The sequence below is a fragment of the Phyllostomus discolor genome, chromosome 7, assembly GCF_004126475.2.
Source record: "Phyllostomus discolor isolate MPI-MPIP mPhyDis1 chromosome 7, mPhyDis1.pri.v3, whole genome shotgun sequence".
In the NCBI taxonomy this organism is placed as follows: Eukaryota; Metazoa; Chordata; class Mammalia; order Chiroptera; family Phyllostomidae; genus Phyllostomus; species Phyllostomus discolor.
This window is the reverse complement of record NC_040909.2, coordinates 113539596-113560667: the sequence shown is the minus strand read 5'-3', so window position 1 is coordinate 113560667 and position 21072 is coordinate 113539596. Positions and strand designations below refer to the sequence as shown.

The window sequence follows — 21072 nt, the reverse complement described above, 5'->3', positions numbered from 1 at the left end:
CCAGACACATGCTTTGTACCTCTCCAGTGGAGATGAAAGATTTGGTGACATTCTGGGGTGGTCCACAGGGTGGTGGTGGGAGTGTAAGGTGCCCCCTCAGTTGTCCTTTTTCCGAACTCTTGTTAAGCCATCCCTAGACCATTCACAGGCTTTGAAGAGCAAAAACACTGGTTAGGCAAGAGCAGCCCCCTCCCACCTTGTGAGCATGTATGTCCTGCCAAGGGCCCCTTGAACTTCACCACAACCATCAGGGACGGCAGTCGCCTCTCTCCACCCCACACCAAAGCCTAGCAGAAGGTGCTGTGGGTTGAGTTTGACCACCCCACGACCTGAACAGGCAAACGGATGGCACCCCTTGGAAAGTGCCAGCGCAGCCTGGCTGGAAATTTGGGCGGTGGGCTAGGACTAGGGTGCGCAACGTGGATGAGTCTGGTGGCTGCACGGGGCAAGGTGGGGGCATCCGCTGCACCTGCAAAACCCTGCACCTCAGGTTGGCCCCCTGAACCCCAAGACAGGCTGCCTGTCAGGCGGGCACAGTGGGGAGGCGGGGTGGGCGGTTTCGAGGAGGGAGGCAGCGAGCGAGGCTGGGGAGGGGGGCGCGGCAGGCGGCGTTGCTGTCCAGGGGGAGGCGGGCGGAGGGAAGGCGCTGCCGTCGCCTCGCCTGCGGCGACACAGACGCCGAGAGCAGCTGAGGCGGTGAGTCGCAGCGTCTGCCCTCCGTTTCTCTGGAGCCAGAGCGGAGTCGGAGTTGCAGCCTAGGGTGGGGTTGGCGGTGGGGGTGGGGGTACAGTGGGGGTGGGGGAGTGGCTGCTGTGGGGACAGGCGGACTTGGGGCGCGGCGGGCGCATGGGCGGGCACGAGGAGCGTGCGGTCCTGGGGACCTGTCCCCGCAGCCCTTCCCTGAATCACTTCGCCCTCTTAGTGCCTCTGAGGGAACAAAACAAAACAAAACCAAAGACCCCGAGGGTGAATGGCAGAAACGGAGAAAGCAACTTTGCGGAGAGGGACGCGCAGAGGTGCGCGGGGCGAGCAGGATGGGGGCGCGCTGGGTCGGAAGGGGGCGTTCGTGAGCCTGGTGGCCTGGGGACCTCAGGAGCTTCTGTCCCAGGTGGGGGTTGGGGTCAAGGTCGAGGACACTGGCTGGTTCCTGGGCCTAGGATCGGCCCTGAGAGGTCACAGAAGGCGTGTGCCAGGAGTAGAGACCGGGGAAGGGGGCTTTGGGAGCGTCTGAAAGGCACTAGTTGAAAACCCAGGAGGAGTGGTCTGTGTTATGGACTCAGGACCTGAAAGATTTGCATCTCCGGCCCTCGGGGACTCGGGAAGGGGTGTGCTGGGGAGATGTGTTTGAGTATTTTTCAGTGCATACCGATTTATTTTTAGCTTCAGAGAAGCAGGATGTGCAAAGTGGGTTGTATCAACCCGGGAGGGGCAGGAGGTCTCCCTGTCCGCAGGAAATACACAAGTTTCTCGCTGCAGATGCTCGCTTCCACTTCAACGCCCAGAGAAAGAGAGCCGTTTGGCGGTCTAAAGATCTCCCTGCCAGGACCGCTTTTTTCCTGAGGGTCCGGCTGAGGCTGCACACCAGGCCAGCCAACTGTGTTGCACGTTGGCTTTAAATGATGGTACACGTTCTGTTCATAGAAAAACTAGTGCGGAACACAGAGGCAGGGCCGCCAAGGGCTCACTCACCGGCGGAGAAGGAAACCACACAAGCTTGCCCAAAGTTCTCCCAGTTCTGTCTGATTTGAAAAGAGCAGGCTTACACAGCTGTATGACAGAGAGCAGGGCTCTCTGTTGGTGCTCCTCAGACCTGAAGAGCAATGCTGGTGAGGTTTTTCACAACTGGAAGAGGCCTGGGTTTTAGGGTCAAATGCAGCATGCGGGGGTGGCCAAGGAGAAGGGGGTGGTGGGATGAAGCGGGGAGTATGGGTGCATGGGGACACCACTGGGGGCTGAGTGCAGACTTGGGGAGGGGCTTTCTTCAGTGGGAGAGGCTCAAGAAGTGAAACCCAAATGTTCAGGTACCCACTGCATACCACTGGAAGTTGTCCTGGAGTCTCACTTCAGCCATCAGTGCCCACTTCTGAACACTCCTCACAGGAGGGTGCTAGGAGAGCGGGTTGTGAGGGGGAGGGTTCTGCAGCCAGACTGATTTGAGCTGTGGTTGGAGCGTGCATGGCTCCCAGACCTTGGGCTCCTTACTTCACCTCTGTCTCCTGATCTGTGCCACGGCATTGATAATAGAACCAACCAATCTCAGGCTTGTTGTAAAGATCAAATGAGTTGACGTGCAGAAAGCACTCCACACAGTGCTTATTCAGTAGTAAGTGCCACACAAATATGAGCTTTTAGTATTTTTGTCGTTGTCACCAATTAGTTCATGGCCTCATAACTTCTTGCCTGAATTGCTCCAACCGCCTTCACATGGGGCTGCTTGCTCCCGGTCAGGACACTCTTGCTCCAGTCTGTTCTCCAAGCTGCAACTGGAATGCTCGCTTTGGAAATGGAAATCTAAGCCTGTCATTCTGCTTCACTTCCTCCAGAGGTTTTCTGTGGTTTTCAGGATAGAGTTCGGACTCCGTGGAATTTCATGACCCCACCCTGTTTCCTCCCCAGCCTCATCTCCCAAGTCTCCCCACGAGGGCCTCTGCCCTGGCCACGGAGTCTCAACACCTGTCCCCCTCCCCCCCCTCGTTGGGTCAACTCCTATGCATTCTTCCCGACTCAGCTGCAGCCACACTGCCTTCCAGCAGAACGCTTGGGCCCCCACCTCGAGCTGGCCGAGCTGCCCTTGCTTGGTGCTGGCCCGTTACCCTGCACATGCCCCTCACATCACTCTGCATCATCATCTCCCTATCGGTCTTCCCTGCCTGCAAGTGCCTTGGAAGGTGGATTGGGAGATGCCTGTTGAATGGGTTAACTGAGTATCAGTGAGGAGAAGTTCAGCCCTTTTCCCTAAAGGCAGGAACAAACATAAAGGATGGCGTAGAGGAGGACCAAACCGATCTTACACACACTACTCCACAATAAAAAGTGTTGGGAAGTGTGACATGCCGTCTTGGAACCATTTCAGAGGTGTGTGTTTGTGTATGTTCGTGTGTGTGTAAGAGATCAGACTAACAGTGGATGCGTAGTGATCTGAACTCCTTCCTTGCTTCCCTCATGAAAAGGTCAAATGCCTCAGGTTGGGTGGTGGGGGAGGAGGTCCAGCTCTGTGAGGTGACTGGATTTGGTTCTGTGGGCAGAGGTGAAGGTCACCACATGCGTGAGCTTTGTGCCCTTCCTTGGGTTGTAGCTCCGCCCAGAGTGTGGATTTCAGCTTGCCCTGGGACTGGTATAATGAGAACAGGAACTCTCTCCCGTCATCAAAGCTCCTCTGTTACTTTTGGGCAACTCCGTGTGTTCTGTGGGTGCACGCACCTCTGACTAAGGCTGCACTTCCAAGCGCTCCCTTCGCGGGCTCCCAGGAGCCCTTCGGAAGGAGATAAAGCCGGTGCCCCATGCTCTGGGAAAGCCTCCGAGTCTAGTTCAAGGATGCAGAGCAGAGGGGTTTTTTTTTTGTACAGCTGAGAGAGCAAAAATGGTTTTTACATTTTCAAAGGGCTATAAACAAATCAAAACACAAAGAAGAGTATGTAACAGATCATGCATAAAACCCTACCTAGTTTTTTATGGAAAATCTTTGTCAACTGCTGTTCTGAAGCTGAGAGAATTGGTTTCATTTTGCATGTCATCTTTGATTGATGGGTCGCGGCTGCCTGGAGAGGTGGGCTGAATATGAATCCGTGGCCAGGTCCTGACTCAGTAGGATGACTGCTGTGACCAGTTAGCGATGGTTGTCAGGGTATGGGATTCGGAAGTGGTGGCAGACAAGCTTTGTCCTCACCATCCCTCTGTCTCTGTCACCGTGCTAGAGAGCATCTGTGATGGAGAGTAGTCCAGAACAGAACACGTCAGTGCTCTATTGAAAGGGATTCCTAGAAGAAGCCAGGAAATTTCTACCATAATGATGAACTATCACCATAGTTAACATTTGTCCATTTATTGAGCGTGCAGTATGTACGTAAAAGAAGATCTCATTTCATCTTTGTAACATTTTTGGGAGATATTTATTTTAAATAGGACTCACTTCTATTGCAACTGTCAGACTATTTTAGGTAAAAAAGGAAACATTATTTTGGCTCTGAGAACTCAGAAGGATACTTCAGGTAAGGCTCAATCCAGGACTCCAGCATCATTATCAGACTTGATTTCTCTCTCCACATTTCTTGGTTTGCTTTCTGGAGTTGTTACCATTTTTAGGCCCCGTTTCATTATAGGATGGCTCTAAGAGCTCCAGATTTTTAAAAAAGATTTTATTTATTTATTTTTAGACAGAGAGGAAAGGAGGGAGAAAAAGAGGGAAACATCAATGTGTGGTTGCCTCTCTAGTGCCCCTTACTGGCGACCTGGCCCACAACCCAGGCATGTGCCCTGACTGGGAATCGAAACAGTGACCCTTTGGTTCGCAGACTGGCACTCAATCCACTGAGTCACACCAGCCAGGGCAGAGTTCCAGAGTTTATGCAGTTTGAGTTTTAAATCCAGCCGGAAAGTGGGAGCCTCTCTGCCAGTATTGCTCACAATGACTGGCTGTGCCTCACTGGCTCTGACTGGGCCCCAGGCCTGTCCCTGTGTTACGGCGGCTGGGGTTCCACACAGTGCTAGGGCTGGGCTTGGGCACGGGTTTCACCCCTGAGCTGGCACCTGCAGACGGACTAAGGGGTTTCGGATTGCAAAACAGCAGACCTCCACCATAGCACTGCTAGCATCACACCCACTTCCTAGGTGAGGGAGACAGGCCTTGGGCACTCGTTAGCTTGTCCAAGGGCATACTTTATGCGCTTAGTTATCTGTGAACAGAAAAATTTAAAGTGAGTCTAACGTGAAGCTCTATTCTTTTATTTCTGAAAATACAGCAGACTAACTTCCAGAAATGTTACGTACTGACAGGCTAGAAGATATGAGAAAGGAAAAAGACAGACTTCTTTGGCTGGAATTTTACTCACTTATTCAATCAATTATCTTGAGCAGTTTCTACATGCGCAGCATCGTGTTAAGCTCCAGGGATACAGGAAGAATAAGATCTAGTTCCCTATCTTTAAGGAATTTATATTTTAATATGGAAGTGCGAGACATAATCAGGGGACAGAGTGACTGGAGCTATGGGGGCGGAAGTGCAGGAGCAGAGCCCCCTCAGTGGAGAACATGACCTTCTGGTTTGTCCACTGACACATCCCTACTACAGTGCTTTGTGCGATAGTCAAGGAATAAATATTTCTTGAATACATGATTTGTTTTTATTGTGGCTAAGCATACATAACATAAATATTTCTATGCTAATCATATCATTTAACCGTGGCGCTAAGTACAGTAAGTACATTCACATCATTGTGTGGCTGTCACCATCCGTCTCCAGAATGTTTTCGTCTTCCCAAACCGAAACTTCACACCCGGTACACAAAAACCATCCGTCTACCCTGCCGCCCAGCCCTAGCAACCACTGTTCATTTTCCTTTCCGTCTCTATGAATTTGCCTCCTCTAGGTACCTTACATAAATGAAATCGTACAAGATTTGTCCTTTTGTGACTGACTTATTCCACTTGGCATGTCTTCAGGGTTTGCTCGTATCGCTGTATGTGTGAGAATTGCCTTCCTTTACAAAGCTGAATGATATTTCATCATATGTGTATACCCCCTTTTAAAAGCTTTTTTTATATTTTATTGATTATGTTGTTATAGTTGTTCCAGTTTTTACCCCCTTGCCTCCCTCCACCCAGCACCCCTCACTTCCTCAGGCAATCCCCACCCCACCCCATTGTTCCTGCCCGTGGGTCATGTGTGTAAGTCCCGTGGCTCCTGTATTTCCTACACTGTCCTCTACATCCCCAAGGCTGTTCTACAACTACTTACGTGTACTTCTTAATCTCCTCACCTCTTCACCCATTCCCCTACCCCCATCCCATCTGGTAACCATCAAAATGCTCTCCATATCCACGATCCTGTCTCTGTTCTTCTTGCTCATTTAGTTTGTTTTTTAGATTCAATTGTTGATAGATCTGTATATATTGTCATTTTATTGTTCCTAGTTTTGATCTTCTTCTTTTTCTTAAGTAAGTCCCTTTAACATTTCATATATGAATGGTTTGGTGATTATGAAATCCTTTAGTTTTTTCTTGTTTGGGAAACTATCACCCTTTAACGCTAAATGATATCTTTGTTGGGTAGAACAATTTTGGCTGTAGGTCCCTGCTTTTCATGACTTTGAATATTTCTTGCCAGTCCCTTCTGGCCTACAAAGTTTCTTTTGAGAAATCAGCTGACACTCTTATTGGAACTCACCTGTAGGCAATTAACTGCTTTTCTCTTGCTGCTTTTAGGATCTACTCTTTGTATTTAATCTTTGGCATTTTAATTATGATGTGTCTTGGTGTTGGTCTCTTCACATACGTCTTGTTTGGACTCTCTGTGCTTCTTAGACTTGCATGTCTATTTTTTCACCAAATTAGGGAAGTTTTCTTTCATTATTTTTTCAAACAGATTTCCAATTTCTTGCTCTTTCTCTTCTCCTTCTGGTACCCCTATGATGCAAATGTTGGAATGCTTGAAGTAGTCCCAGAGAATGCTTACACTATCCTCGTTTTCCTTTGGGGGGGATTCTTTTTTTCTCTTGTTCTGCTTGGTCATTTTTTGTTTCCTTATGTTCCAAATCATTGATTTGATTCTTGGCTTCATTCACCCTACTGTTGCTTCTCTGTAAATTGTTCTTTATTTCAATGATGTATCCTTCGTTTTTGAATGGATTTTTTTTATGCTGTTGAGATCCTCACTGAGTTCCTTGAGCATCCTTATAACCAGTGTTTTGAACCTTGCATCTGATAGATTGCTTATCTCCATTTTGTTTGGGGTTTTTTTTGGAGTTTTGATCTGTCCTTTAATTTGGGCTATGTTTCCTTGTCTCCTCATTTTGGAAGCCTCCCTGTGCTTATTTCTGCGTATTAGGTAGAGCTTTTATGACTCCCTATTTGTAGTTCTTAATCTCCTTAACTCTTCAGCCATTCCCCTATCTACCCATGCCATCTGGCAACTATCAAAATGCTCTTGGTATCCATGATTCTGTCTCATGTAGTAGGTGTCTTGTAGGGTGGTGTGGCACAGCCTCCCCTATCACCCAAGCTGGGTACTGAAGGTGTGTCCTTTGTGTGGGCTGAGTACATCCTCCTCTTGTAGTTGAGCCATGATTACTGTTGCCAGGTCAAAGAGAGGGATTTAGCAAGGGCAGTCAGCTGCGAGGACTGGCTATGACCACTGACCACCAATCTCTGCCCTCCATGGAGGATTAGCTGTGCTCCTACATGGTCTGTGGTTGCCCACTAGGTGTGCAGGCCCTGGGGTTTCCTGGGTGATGCAGGCCAAGATCAGCCCCCACGCGTGCTGTGCCTGGGGCTACCCTGTATGAGCTATAAAGCAATCTGAGATGGCTGCTACTTGTGCTGTGCTTGATGATACCCAGGCAAAGCCAAGTTATGAATGTAGTCTGGCTGCTACTAGTGCTGTGCCTGGGGCCACTTAGCAAGGGCTTCAGGGGCTGAGGGTCTCATTGAGACCAACTGTTGCTTATTTGAAAGGATGTAGTAAGTTGTGAAGCATGAGCCAAGACCAGCCATTTATATGGAAAAACCACTATTAACAGCTGTAAGTTGGGTGGGATGGAGCCTCAGGGAATCTCCAGGGTGGGGCAAACAGTGTTAGCCAGGTTGATGAAGTGTCTGATATGGCACCTGCCTTCTGGCTCTGTGGCTTTGTGGGGGGAGGATTCAAAAAAGGGACAATGACCTCTGCCCCCCTTTCTGTCTGGGAGTAAGCTGTCCCCCAGCTCTTGCCTTGATGCCAGATACTTCACTTCCTTCCTGTATGCCACTGGTGCGTTTCAAGCTGCTACCCCAGTCCTGCAGCTCAGAGGGAGTCAGTGTAAGTCTTTGTGTGGGTTCTTTAAGATGAACTGCTTTGGACTCCAGAAGTTTCTTCCACAGACTCGATCTCTGCTGGTGTTTGCAGCCTGAAGTTATGGGGACTTATCTTCCTGGCATTGGAACCCTGTGCTGGGGGCCTGATATAGGGTGGGGACACCTGACTTCTGAGATATCCCTCCTGAATTTTTATCTACAACATGTAGATGTAGGACCAGTACATTCTGTGTCTCTGTCCCTTCTACCAGCCTGGATGGATGTGATTTCTTTAATTCTGTAGTCGTCAGACTTCGATTCAACTTGATTTCTGAAATTTTGGAGTCATTGTTATTCTATAATTTAGTTGTAATTTTGATGTGGTTCTGCAAAGAGGTGAGTAGTGTTTATCTATGCTGCCATCTTGACTGGAAGTCTTTCCACATTCCATCTGTGATGGGCAATGAGTTGCTTTCACCTTTTGGCTATTGTGAATAATGCTTCTATGAACATGGATGTGCGAGTATTTGTTCAAGTTTCTGCTTTTAATTCTTTTGGGTGTATATCCAGAAGTAGACTTGTTGTAGCATATGATAATTTTATGTTTTATTTTTGGGGAACTGCCATACTGTTTTCTACTGCAGCTGCACCGTTTGACATACCCACCAAAAGACAAGGATTCCGATTTTTCCGCATCCTTGCCAACACTTGCTATTTTTGGTTTTTAAAAAATTAATAGCCATCCTAGTGGGTGTGAAATGTTTAATACATTCTGTCAGGATTAAATTGTGAGGAGTAGGGATAGAGTCTGCATTTTGTTCAGAGAGGTGTGAGTAGCTATTGAACATTTGTGGAATGTGGCAGTGGCTTGATCCGAAAGATCCTGACATTAGAGAGAAAGGGGAGAGGAGGAAGGCGGAAGAGGAGTTAGGTGGTCATTGCAATTATCTAGATGAATGAGAACCTAATTGTTTTCTCCACATCTATGTAGCTAAGGCTATTTTCTTTTTATCACCACACTGAAAGGTATTGGACCTGGGAGGAAAGGTAAACAAGGCACTGAGCTATCTCATGGCCAAGGATGCTGCAGACAAATTGACAGCTCTTGCTAATAATAACAATAATGATTGCAAATGCTTTTATGTACTTCTGAACAAGGCAGTGTCCTAAATACTAAGGGTTATTCAATAAAGGCAGTATTCAAAAGGTGTGGGCAAAGTTAAGGGAAGTCGCCAAGAGTGGCTAGCAATACATGCAGCCTCTGCTTCCCCAGCCCTGGAACTGGCGTGAAAGGGCAGTTTCTGGAACTGGTCTTCAGTGGGGGAACACAGCTACTGCCAAATCATGCCCTGGCAGGAGGGCTCCAGGCGAAGGCCTCTCCAGCCACTCTTTGTTCTCACCTCTGATCTTCTGCTGGCGCCTCCCAATTGGCCAAACCAACCAGAAGCCAGAGGACAAGAAAGCTTGTTGATGTCAGGATTACCTTGTACAAAGAGAACAGCCACCTGGGTCCCAGAACAGAGTGGAGGGGGAAGGAGGTGGATCTGGAGGGGCCAGCAGAGAGAGTCCAGCATTAAGGGGCATTATGATTCTATTTATTTTACACAAATGGGAACTGAAGCATCAAGAGGTTGTATGACCCATCCAAGGTCAGTAACTTGTGAACCTGGGATTTGAACCCAGGAACATTTTCTTTTTCTGTGTATCTGAAATGTTGGGTTTTCCCCAAACCTGTATGTTTCGATTCTTTGAGAATAATCTGATAAGTACAAACTTAGCTTGGCTGTCAAAATGTGTGATTGCTCAGAATTGCTCAGAATTGCTCTTTTTTCCTAAATAACATGTATTTTCATAGCTGATTGATTATGTTTAGATGAAAAATATTTTCTATATAATTGATGAGGGTGACAATATGTCCTCAAAACCCATATGAAAAAGATGGAGGCTTGTTTTATTTTGCTTTAAGTTGAATGTTCCAAAGGAGTTGCCAGTGTAACTTAAACATTAATGAGCCCTTGGGCTGCGGCGTTGCAAGAAGAGTGTTCAGGACAAGAGAGAGAGGGGTTCCCCCTGTCCTATCCTGGCTGGAGGAAATGCAGAAAGCAGTGTCCAGTGTGGGATGGAGCCCACCTCCCCTGAGGCATGACTGAGGGGCTCTCTAGCTCGAAAGGGATTGTGTGGGAGCCGGGTGATTGCAACCTCCAAACACATGAAGCACCGCGTTGGGGAAAAGACCTTCCCTGGGGCCAGAACCGGGGCCGCTGTGGAGCAGGTTGGGCTGCTCGGGAAGGCCTCACATTTTCCATTCCAGGAGGCTGTGAAGCGGAGGCCGCGGGTGAGAAATGTGGTTGAGGGCTTGTGTTTATTTCCTGTGGCCACTGTAACAAATATAACATGCTGGTGGCTTTCAATAACGGAAATGAATTTGTTCACCAATCAGGAGGCCAGAAGTCTGAAATCAAGATGTCAGCAGAGCAAAGCCTCTAGAGGCCTTGGGGGAGAGTTCTTTGCTTGCCTCTTCCAGCGCCTGGTGGATGTCATTATTTCTGGGCTCGAGGCGGCATCGCTCTCCTCTCTGCCTTCATGGCCGCTCTCCTCTCTTCCTCTCACGGCCCCCTCCTCTGCTCTCTGTGTCTCTTATAAGTGCACTGGTCGTTGGCTTTAGGGTACACCTTCATTACATCCGCAAAGGTCCCTTTTCCAAATAAGGTCGCATTCACCTGATAACTTTTGGGGGACACCATTCACCCTGCTACAGGGCTCATAATTGTACCTTGCAGCCCTTGCACCTCTGATTCTGTTATGATGCCCCTAGACTTGATTAATCACAGGGATTCTAGTGTCTTGATACAGTAGAGGTTTTGTAAATGCTCTTGATTTGATCTATTAAAATTTTATTCTCCCTTTATTTTTTTGTGGGGTTTTTTAAAAGATTTTATTTACTTATTTTTAGAGGGAGAGAAAAAGAGAGGGAGAGAAACATCAATGTGTAGTTGCCTTTCGTGTGCCCCACATCAGGGACCTGGCCCACAACCCAGGCATGTGCCCTCACTGGGAATTGAACTGGCAACCCTTTGATTCATAGGCGGGCACTCAATCCACTGAGTCACACTAGCCAGGGCAAATTTTATTCTAGCTTTTAACAACAAAGCAAATAAGACACTTATAATCAACCACCCCTTATTTCTGAAATGGAGGGGTGAGTGAAAGAGGCGGTCAAAAACTAGCGTGATCTCTGCCTGGGCTGGAAGCTTTCTGTGCTTCGCTTCGCCCGATGGCCTTGGAAGCAATGCATGGGAGAAAGGGCAGCCGCTGACCCTGTTCTGGCTTCTCACTTGGGGCTCTTCTGGCTTCTGTTAAGACTAGAATTACTCAGAGGAAGGCTAGATGTTGGACACTTTCAGAAAAGAAAAGTGGAAGCACCATAGGCTTTACTTCCTAGGCTTTCAGAAACCATTGGCTTACAAATATGGTTCATAAATGTTGCCGACCCATCAGGGAGCATTTTGTGCCTGTGTTTTCAATATTGAGCCCCAGTCTGGGGTCTATGTACATGGGGCACAGGAGGCAAGGCCAAGGGTAGCTTTAGCAATTACCTGGCCAATTTGGTGGCTATAGCCCATTAAATGGGCACATCAAGAAAATCCACTCCAGGGTATGAATTATTTTGTTTGGTTGTCTGCACTGGTCACGTTAACTGGGTAACAGCCAAAATCTATTTCGTCTGTGCAAGGCAGAGGCAGTTGTAATTAAGGTGTGTTTCTCTCCGGGGAGGGGGAGGGCAGCTAATTTTGGTATCTCAGCCACTTTGCAGTTTGACTTCAAAGGAGAGAGAGGATAGAGAAAAAGGTAAAACATCCCTCCACTTCATTATGTTCTATATTCTGCTGCATCATTGTGGTTCTGGTTAATACTAACTCTGGATCTGTGGGCTTTAGACAACATGCCTGGAGCACCATGATGCTTACAGAATCTAGTCTCACCAGCTGCAGAAACTGGCCTGCCTTGCAGGAGCCCAGCTGCAGAGCTTGTGAGGCCCAGTGCAGAGTGCGTGTGGAGTCCTTGCTAAAATAGGAAGAACTTCTAGAGAGTGCGGGCAGAGCATTAGACAAGTGCGGTGACCTTCTGAGCACGGGTCCTTGTGTAACTGCACAGGTCACCTGCCCATGGACTGGCTGTGGCCTTGCGTGGGTGCTGAGGATGGCCTCTTTTTGCTTACCTTCTTGACTTCCAAGGAGTGACCAGGACAGCATACTTGCCTTAGCGGGACCATACCCTTCTGTAGGGCAAGGGCACAGCAAGCACATCTCTAGTTGGCTCCTCCAGATCCTCTCTTGCTCCTTATCTACCTGGCTCTGTGCCCTGAGAGGCTGATCTCGATGACCATTGGCGTCAATGGCCACCTTTGTCTTCTGACTTCTGGTATAAATCGACCACAGGTGGGCCCAGCCCACGCTTGGGAGAGTGGGAGGAGAGTGAGGTAGGTTGTTTATTTTCCCATTCCCTCCTGCTGGGTGGCACGTGGCAGGCTGGCTTCATCTGTGTTCAAAGTTCACAGCTCCTGCCAGATGGCCTCTCCACACAGCTCCCCTCCTTGGGTGCCTTAAACCACTCCCTGCCCTGGTGCACCCAGGCTTAGGGGCAGTGACGACTCCCTGCTGCCTTAGTACTGTGTGATACTTCATTGCTTTCCTAAGCCCGTGTCACCGTCTTCTCCCTAGCCTCTTCAGCAGGACTCCTCAGCAGGATTAAATAGCACCCTCTGCTGCCTGGGCCCTAACCGATCCAGCAGCCCTTTGTCAGGGTTTGAGCACAGCAGTGCGCTGCCTCGGAGAAGCTGATGCCTCTGATGACACGTGACTGCTATGCCAGCACCTGGGAAGGCTGGCCAACGGGGAAGCAGTGTGTCCACATCGCAGTGGTGGGGAGCACGTGCTTGGGAGTCAGGCATTTGGCTTCTCCGGTGTAACTGTGGGAGAGTCATCGCACCTGTAAAATGAGGAGAATGATAGTTCCCTGCATCTAGGGTTGCTGTGAGTGCCACGTGAAATCACGTGGGCGTCCACCTTGGCACAGTGTCTGGTATACAGCAAGTGCTCAAAGAGCATGGTTGCTGTTGCCATGAGTCCTATGGAGCGTCCCAGTTCAGGGGAGGCAATGGCTGCTTTGTCTCTGATCTGAACTCAGGCATTTACAGCCTAGGCTGCAGCGATGATTATCATTTTCTTCAGTTTCACTGTTGTGTTGGGTGTTATTTCTGTCTTCTCAGCTAGTTTCTACTGTTCTGAAGGTCGGGGATTCTATCTTATAATTTTGGGGGGTACTAATGTAAGTTCGTATCCTAGTTGCTAGCACATTGTTAGGTCAGGAAATTTGTCTTGGCCAGATGTGAGGTGGCCGTATAATTTACTGTTCACTGGGGGACGCTTTGGGAATGAAAGACGAGTGTTTTTTAATAAACACACCAAGTAAGAAAGCACAGACAGGGTGAGCAGGGACATGTGGTCCCCCTAATTAAGTGGGACTCAAGACAGTTTTCTAGGGTATGTTTAAAAATTTGCCAGCCTACCCCCTTTTGTATTAGTCTGCCTGTGGTGTATGAGATGAAAACATGAGATTTAAAGAACACAGAAAAATATGTTTAACTTTCCTAATAGATTATGGACCTGAATTTGAGGCAATGGGTCTGGGTTTCTTATACCAATACAGACCTGCTTTTATGCCTTATTCTCCTACTGGACTCTGGGCATCGACTTAGAAAACTTCTGTAACTACTGTACATTACCCCCCCCCCCCCATACAATATCCTGATTATAGTCCTTTTTGCAAGAGTGATTATTTGTGTTCAAAAGATGGCAAAAATAGATTTATATACATATATTTTTCTGAACATCTCTGTCTGTTTTTCTGGTTGCCTAGGTGACATTCCCAAGAGAATGCTGCTAATCTGGTATTATTAAAGCCAAGATAAGATGGAAACTATTTTTAGTCCTTTCTATACCTTTTTTTTCTTTTCCACCAGACCATTTAATTGGTTTATTTTATTTTTTTTTCTGTTTCTTTTGTTGGAAGGCCATGTATAACTTCCTTCCTCCAATTCTAATCTGGGAACTGGGAACTTTTTGAAAATCCATGTAGTAATTCGGTACCTGGTTCATTCAGCACTGCGGCCCCTGCATTGATAGTCTATTGATTTGGTTAGTTGATAGTGGGTGTTTTACTTACAGATCGTCCATGCCAAGCTTAGGCAAAGGTTATCTTTGGTGTAAGGAAAACAGAAGGCCACTTATTAGCTGTGCAGCCCCCTGGAGCTTGTATCGTAAGGTGACAACTGGGTAATACATACGTCATGCCTGCTTCATGGGGTCGTTGAGAAGGTCGAGAAGGTTAAGTGGGCACACGCATGTCAGCAGGAGGTGCAACGTCTCGAGTGTAAAATGTCTCGTGTTGCTGCCGTGGTTGCTCTTTAATATCAAACGTACAAGTGCATCGCCTTTCAGAAATGATTCCATGTAAGATACACAAATACTTGAATTTACTAAAGAGGTAAATTAGGGGGATTGTTATGTTCTTTAAGTTTTTTTGATTTTATAAACATTTCAGGTAATTTCTTTCACTAGTGAATACCCATGGGTGTATTAATAGCTGTATGGAAATGAAAAATCTCTACCATACTTTTGACCCCCACACTTTTAGGAACGTAATTATAGTCTTATCACCCATAGTTCAAAGGCAGTGTTAATATTTGGGATATTGTCTGTCATTACTTTTATGTGAACATTTTTGTAAGGATTTATGTAAAGATATATATCATCTACATCTCTGTAGAGCTATATGAGCGTTTTGAGCGTTTATCTGACCACTGTATGCACTTGAAGGGGAAATATTTACCTTAATTCAGTGTTAGAAATAGGGTCTGAAATACTGCAGATACAAATGTGAGATGATTAACTTGGATTATGTGGCAAGTTTGAGAAGAGAGATGGACTTTACTCTGTTGTTATTTACACTTGTTTAATACTGAGATGTCGCCCTGGCCAGCGTTCCTTCTTCTTTTGCGTTGTTATTCTATTTTGATAAATAGATTTATCATTTGATAAATACAGCAGATTGCTGCATCATTGCCTGTTTCTTTAAGTGAAAGGGCAAAGTTCCCTACTTAATAAAGAATGAAAAAAAATTGGTTGCTGGGGTTGCTAAGCTCTCTGGTAAGAACGAATCTTCTATCGGTGGAACTGGGAAGAGGGAAAAAGAATTCTGTGCAGGCTTGACTGTTGCACCTCACGCTGCAAACGCTTCTCATCACGCAGGCGTCACACCCTCTCACATCGCCCCAGGAAGGGCGGGCGCGGCTCAGTGTGATGCTTTGAGAGAGAGATGGCGCATTCACGGAACTTTTATAATAGCATGTTATTATAATTGTGCTATTTTATTATGAGTTGTCATTAATCTCTTACTGTGCCTCGTTTATAAGTTAAACATTACAGGAGGTATATTTGTGTGGGAAAACCCGGCATGTACAGGGTTTGGTACTATCAGCTGTTTCGGGCATCCTCTGGGGGTGCTGGAATACATCACCCCGTGGATAACGGGAGACCGTGGCACACTGGGAATCTAGAAAGTAAATGGTTCTCCGGAGTTCTGTGAGCTGTTTAGACAAATTACTGAACGTGAAATGGGTGTCTGAAGTGGGTGGGGGGCAGTCTGTGGGACCGAGTGCTTAATCTCTGGCGTCTGCGTCAACTCCAGGTAATTAGTCAGAGCTGAGTTGGTGTCCAGAGTCGGAGAACTGGAAGGTGTGGAAAAAACCCTTGCACGTTAGTGTCAGAAGTGAAATACTGAAAGTAAAAGAAAGGGAAGTTTTTACTTTTACAAGAGTTTTACATTTTTATTATGAATCTTTTGTAGGCAATGCCTAATTGGGCATATAATATTCATTCCTGTGATGGATATACCACCATTTACTTAGCTATTCCTTTATTGGTCATTTGGTTGAAATTTTAAATAATTTTTTGCCATTATCATTTTTGTACAATAGCTTTTACTCTATATGAGATTTTATGCTGGATTATATTTCCAGTAGATTTAGTACATTGAAATTTTGAACATTAAAAAAATCTTGATTTATTTCTTCCTTTGCTTTCCGAATGGCTTAAATCAATTCCTATTTCGTGATTGTGTTGGTCTCACCTTCTTGTTCCTTGCTTTGGTCTCATCTTGACAATATTTTTACTGACTTGGTAACCAACAGTACTTCAGTTTCATTTATATTTCTTTGGTTACTAGTGAAGCCAAACATTTCTTTTTCATAGTGTATACTGGTTGCATTTCTTCTTTTCCTCATTTTCTGTTATGTGGTCTTTGGCTCTGGACATTTTTCTCATCAGTTAAAATTAAGAGTGGCATTTTAGTTTTTCAAACGACACTTCAGGATAAACATACACAAAGGAAACCCTTCCCTGGCCCCCCCAGCTGTGAGGGCCTGGGGCGTGTCTGCCCACCTTTCTCCTTGTTTGTGTACGCAAATACACATCTTTTTAAAGATACAAAGGGGGTTCATTTTACAACCAACTTATCTTGTTTTTCACTTAAAATATACATCCTGGGTATAGATCTTGAATAACACATAATAAAATGTTTTGGTCACATTTGCTACAATTATTTTCACAGGGTATGGGTCGCCCCCTGACACAGTTGTAGATTGTCAAGTGGGCAGATGTTCCACTGTGGTTTCTCCCGCTGAGAGGACAGCCGGCCACTCTGCTCTTTCACGGAGTGTGATGAACCCTCAGCTCTGTTTTCTACTGGCTTTGAAAAATTTCTTAACTTAAAGAAACCCATGCTATTATTTAATCCAGCTGTAATTTATTTTGGTGTGGAATAAGGAGGAAATGAGAATCTAAACTGAATATTTTTCTTCTTTAAGTTACTAATCAGGTGTTGCATCACCCTTTGTTGAATGGCATTTAAAAAAAATTCCCATATGACAAGTGACTTCTCTTATCTATGTATTTTCCCCAACTGTAAAGTAGTGGAGTTATAATCAGAAAGGTTTTTTCTAAGGAAGGAAGATTTCGTATTTGCCTAGAAATAAGCCACACCAGGAAAATCTTGGTGCCCCCCCGGGCCTAGACCTTTCCCTTGTGACTCCAATACAGTGATGCAGCTCCTGGGTGTGGCCCGAGCGAGGAGGGGTGAGCAGCAATGTGTCCCCGAACGATTTCTCGCCCATCCTGACTGTACTGCCACAAGGCCGTGGGGCAAAAAAATGTAACCTCATTTCCTAGGTGAAGAAGCCAAGCGAATTGCAATGATTCACTCAGGGTTATTCCTGATTTCCAGACAGTTAATTGCTTCATGGTGTTCTGTTGTGGTCTTCCTTCTGATTCCCTCTTATAGTGATCAATTTATCTTTGAAACTTCAAGTTGGGCTGGCTGCCTTGGTGGTGATGTTGGGAATCTCAGGAAGGTCATGCTATAGTTGCACCTGGAAATGAGAGCACATTATTCATTATCATCGGGGCTCGTCATAATTATTATTTTTCAGCAAGCATTTATTGTGTCTGCTCCGTCTGAGGCTCGGTGCCGGATGTCGTGGGAAAAGACAAGGCTAATGAAACACTTTTCCTTTCCTCAGTGGAGTCACACTTTTTCCTTTGATACTGTTTTAGTTGCTTTTAAAAATGGAGTCTTTCACTAAAGTAAATCAATATTTTGTGCTGTACTCATTCCATGGTCTGGAAGCCCCAAGGAGAGGGATGGTGTTTTCTACTGAGCAAGTCTTGCGAGTTGAGCGCACTGGATGCTGCGTCCCATTCAAAGCACTTCTATGAGGTACTTAAAATATCTGACGACTTGACTGATGTATATTTTATAAGGTAAGATGAGCCTGGAGATCTGTAGTATCAATGTCTCCTGTTTCTAAATACACTTTTTGGCCCCAGCTTCTCTTCCTTGGGACATTTAGGTTACTCATGTGGTCAACCAGGATCTAAAAATAGACTTAGAAATTTTGTGAGTTTTTTTTTCTTGGCTGATTAATGTGTGTTTTTGTGTATCCCCAACTCTGCTGTGTAACTATTTACTTTTGCATTATGTATAGCTCTTAGCAACCAGCAGTGGAAATGAAAGCTAAGAGCACAGGCAGTCCCTGGCGGAGCTGGGGAAACCAGCCAGCTGAAGCCTCAGAGAATTCTCCCGTCCTCCCCCACCCCGCACTCTTGGCTCTGGGGTCCACCCTGCCGGCCTCAAGTTCCTGCTTTCTGCCTTCTTTGCTGGTGGCCGAGTGTGGACCAGAAGGAGGGAAGGAAGGACCCCTCGTGGCCCTACTCTTATCCATCCCAGTTCCCTTTGCTGCTCAGAGTGGGTGGGGTGAGGGGAAGGGGGGCAGGCTTTGGCCACTGCTGATGTCTTGGCACCAGTGACCATATTGTAGTGTCAGAAGCACTGAGATGCTATGTCTCATTTGGAACTCTGAATGCATTTCCATAAAGGAAGGTCACAAGTTGTATCTGGCCTGTGCAGGACCCTCAGGAACTCTGGCGCTAGGGCAGCTCTTTTAGGGTGACTTAAGTCAGTGCTTAGAACACTGCTGTTCAGGGGGAGCACATTCTAGGTTCTACATATTCCAAATTGGAAACAGACTTAGAACGAGATCAGTGTGTAGGTCAAGGGGCTGACTGTGCAGTCCAGGAGTGCCTGGGCCCACTCATGGAAGGCTGCCTGGCCTGAAATGTGGGCGTGTGTGAACCCCGCCCAGCCCTTCTCCCCCAGCCCTCTGCTGAAGCTGAAAGAATAGGTTAGTTCCTTGATGTTTAGAGTAGCAATTGTAGCAATCATACTCAACAGCTCACATCCTGATTCTACAAAAAAAAAAAAAAAAAAGGAGGGAGAAAGACCTTGGGAATATAGATTTAATTCTTTGTGCCTTTTAGCAAAGAATGTGAAGGCAAAATTCACTAGGTTCTTTGTGAGAGGCCGGTATTTCTTTCCTGAAGAAATCTAACTTCTGTTCCTTTCTCAGGACTCCTGTATACCTGCCTCTTCTCAACACATTTTGGGGAACATGTCTGAAGTTTGTATCAGTGAATATTTTTTTTTTGCTGTGGAAATAGAAATTTTAAAAAAGATTTTATTGATTTATTTTTAGACAGAGGGGAAGGGAGGGAGAGAAACATGAATGTGTGTGTGGTTGCCTTTTGCACACCCCCAACTGGGGACTTTTCCCGCCACCCAGGCATGTGCCCTGACTGGGAGTCAGACCAGTGACCCTTTGGTTTGCTGGCTGGCACTCAATCCACTGAACCACACCATCCAGGGAAGAAATAGAGTTTTTTAAATAAAAAAGATCCTTGGAAGGTACTCTATATCATATTTCTTTAGATAAATCAGTTTTTCTCCCTTCAAAGGCTGGAAAGCATAGATCAGCAGTTCACAATAATTAAATGATACTTACCTGGAAATGGACAAAGTCTGTATAGTCTGTAAGTTTCACAGAAGGGACAAAACAGTTAAAGAATAACTGCCCACCCACCAAACCTCTAGGTGAATTTTTTTTCCAACCTCAGAAGGGGTGGACCTGCTCAGAACAGGAAGTGCTGTAATCACAGGACAGCAGTTTGAGTAATGAGAGAAGGCTGCCGCGTTTGCCTTTGCTGTTTCTTTCAAGCTGAAGGCCAGGACGGTCAATGCACACTCTCCTCCTCCACAGCAGCGGCATCTTTTGCAGGGCACACGCACTGCACACGCACTGCACACGCACTGCGCACGCACTGCGCCTGTTGCACAAGAACAAGGAGCTGTAGACATAGCCACTGAGAAGTGGCTAAGCTTTGAGCAGTGCAGTTAGAGGCAGAGCGGAAGCCTTGGAAGTTGGCATATCAGCCCCAGTATGTGGAGTTAACTTGTCCTGACGGGTCAGTGATGAGCCCAAGAGAAATAGAGCACAATACTGTTATATATATATATATATATATATATATATATATATATATATATACATATATGAATAAGTTTAAATTATTGCTTTAATTTGGGCTCTCTCAGTGGTCAAGGACTAGGACATCACTCAAACTAATGCAAGTTCATGAGCTCATTGTAACAATGACCTCCTCTCATTCCATCCCCGTCCTGGCAGGGAGAGTTATTGTCTCCACTTTACTGAGGAGAGGCAGGCTTGGAGAACATGGACTGTGGCATGGGGGTGGTCAGCGGGAGTCGGGACTCACACACAGGTGGACTCAGGAGCCGTGCTCTGTAACCAGGTACTGCTGTGCCCGTGACAGGGCTCTATGCCTGGGAAATAGTGCCCAGCTGGGTCTGTGGGGACCAGAACAAAGGACTCCAAATTTGGGAATGGAGTCATTATCTTTCTCAGAGGTCACGCGGCCTCTGCTCAGTGGACCATTCTCTTTTTCTCTATCTTCTCCTGTTGCTTCATTTTACATATGAGCCCTGACTGGCCAACCCGTAAGGCTGTAATCCGAGGTCTCCATACCTCCTGGAACAAACTCACACGTGAGAGTTTCCAGCTAATCCAGCTCATTGAATCAGGCCACAGAGCCATTGGGGCCTGGCCAGCAAAATCAGCTGCCTTTGGGTTGGCCGCTCTTCCCAAGCCCGTTGGTGGCTGCTTTGTGTGCAGACTTCTCTGGCACCATTTTCCCAGGCGGGTACTCGTGGGGAAGGCAGCACACACTAGAATGGGAAATTGTTCAAAGCAGGAATTTAACATCTCTGGTGCAAGCTTATTTTATACTTCAATACTTTTTCTATCTTTATGAAACGTCGAAAGAATCTGTTAGGACTCTTCAGGTTGCAAATGATAGAAACCTAGTTCAAAGGGGCTTAGAAAACAATGTAATTAGTTCCTGTAACTGTAAAGGCAAAGGCTTGGCTGGATCCAGGTTCAAACAGTGTCATCAGAATCTGTCTCTTGCCATCTCTGGGCTCTGCATGCTTCTGGGTTGGGTTCATCCTCAGGCAGGCCCTCCCTTATGATACCCAGTCACTGCCCGCCGGAAGCGCCAGGCCTATCTGTTAGGCGAGCTGCCTCAGTGGAGAGTTCCTTTTTGCCTAGAGCTCCAG

At 46.5% G+C, this 21072-nt stretch overlaps 1 protein-coding gene across 2 annotated transcripts in view; it reads left to right on the top strand.

Annotated features, from left to right (window-relative positions):
* The first annotated feature begins 611 nt into the window (after positions 1-611).
* NCALD (neurocalcin delta) overlaps positions 612-21072 on the top strand; it is a 341169-nt gene continuing 320708 nt past the window's right edge. Inside the window, exon 1 of one of the 2 annotated variants that reach the window (XM_028533999.2) lies at positions 612-696. The gene's annotated coding sequence lies outside the window, so the exon portion shown is untranslated. The remainder of the gene's footprint in view (positions 697-21072) is intronic. The other variant, XM_036031320.1, reaches the window with a different exon arrangement.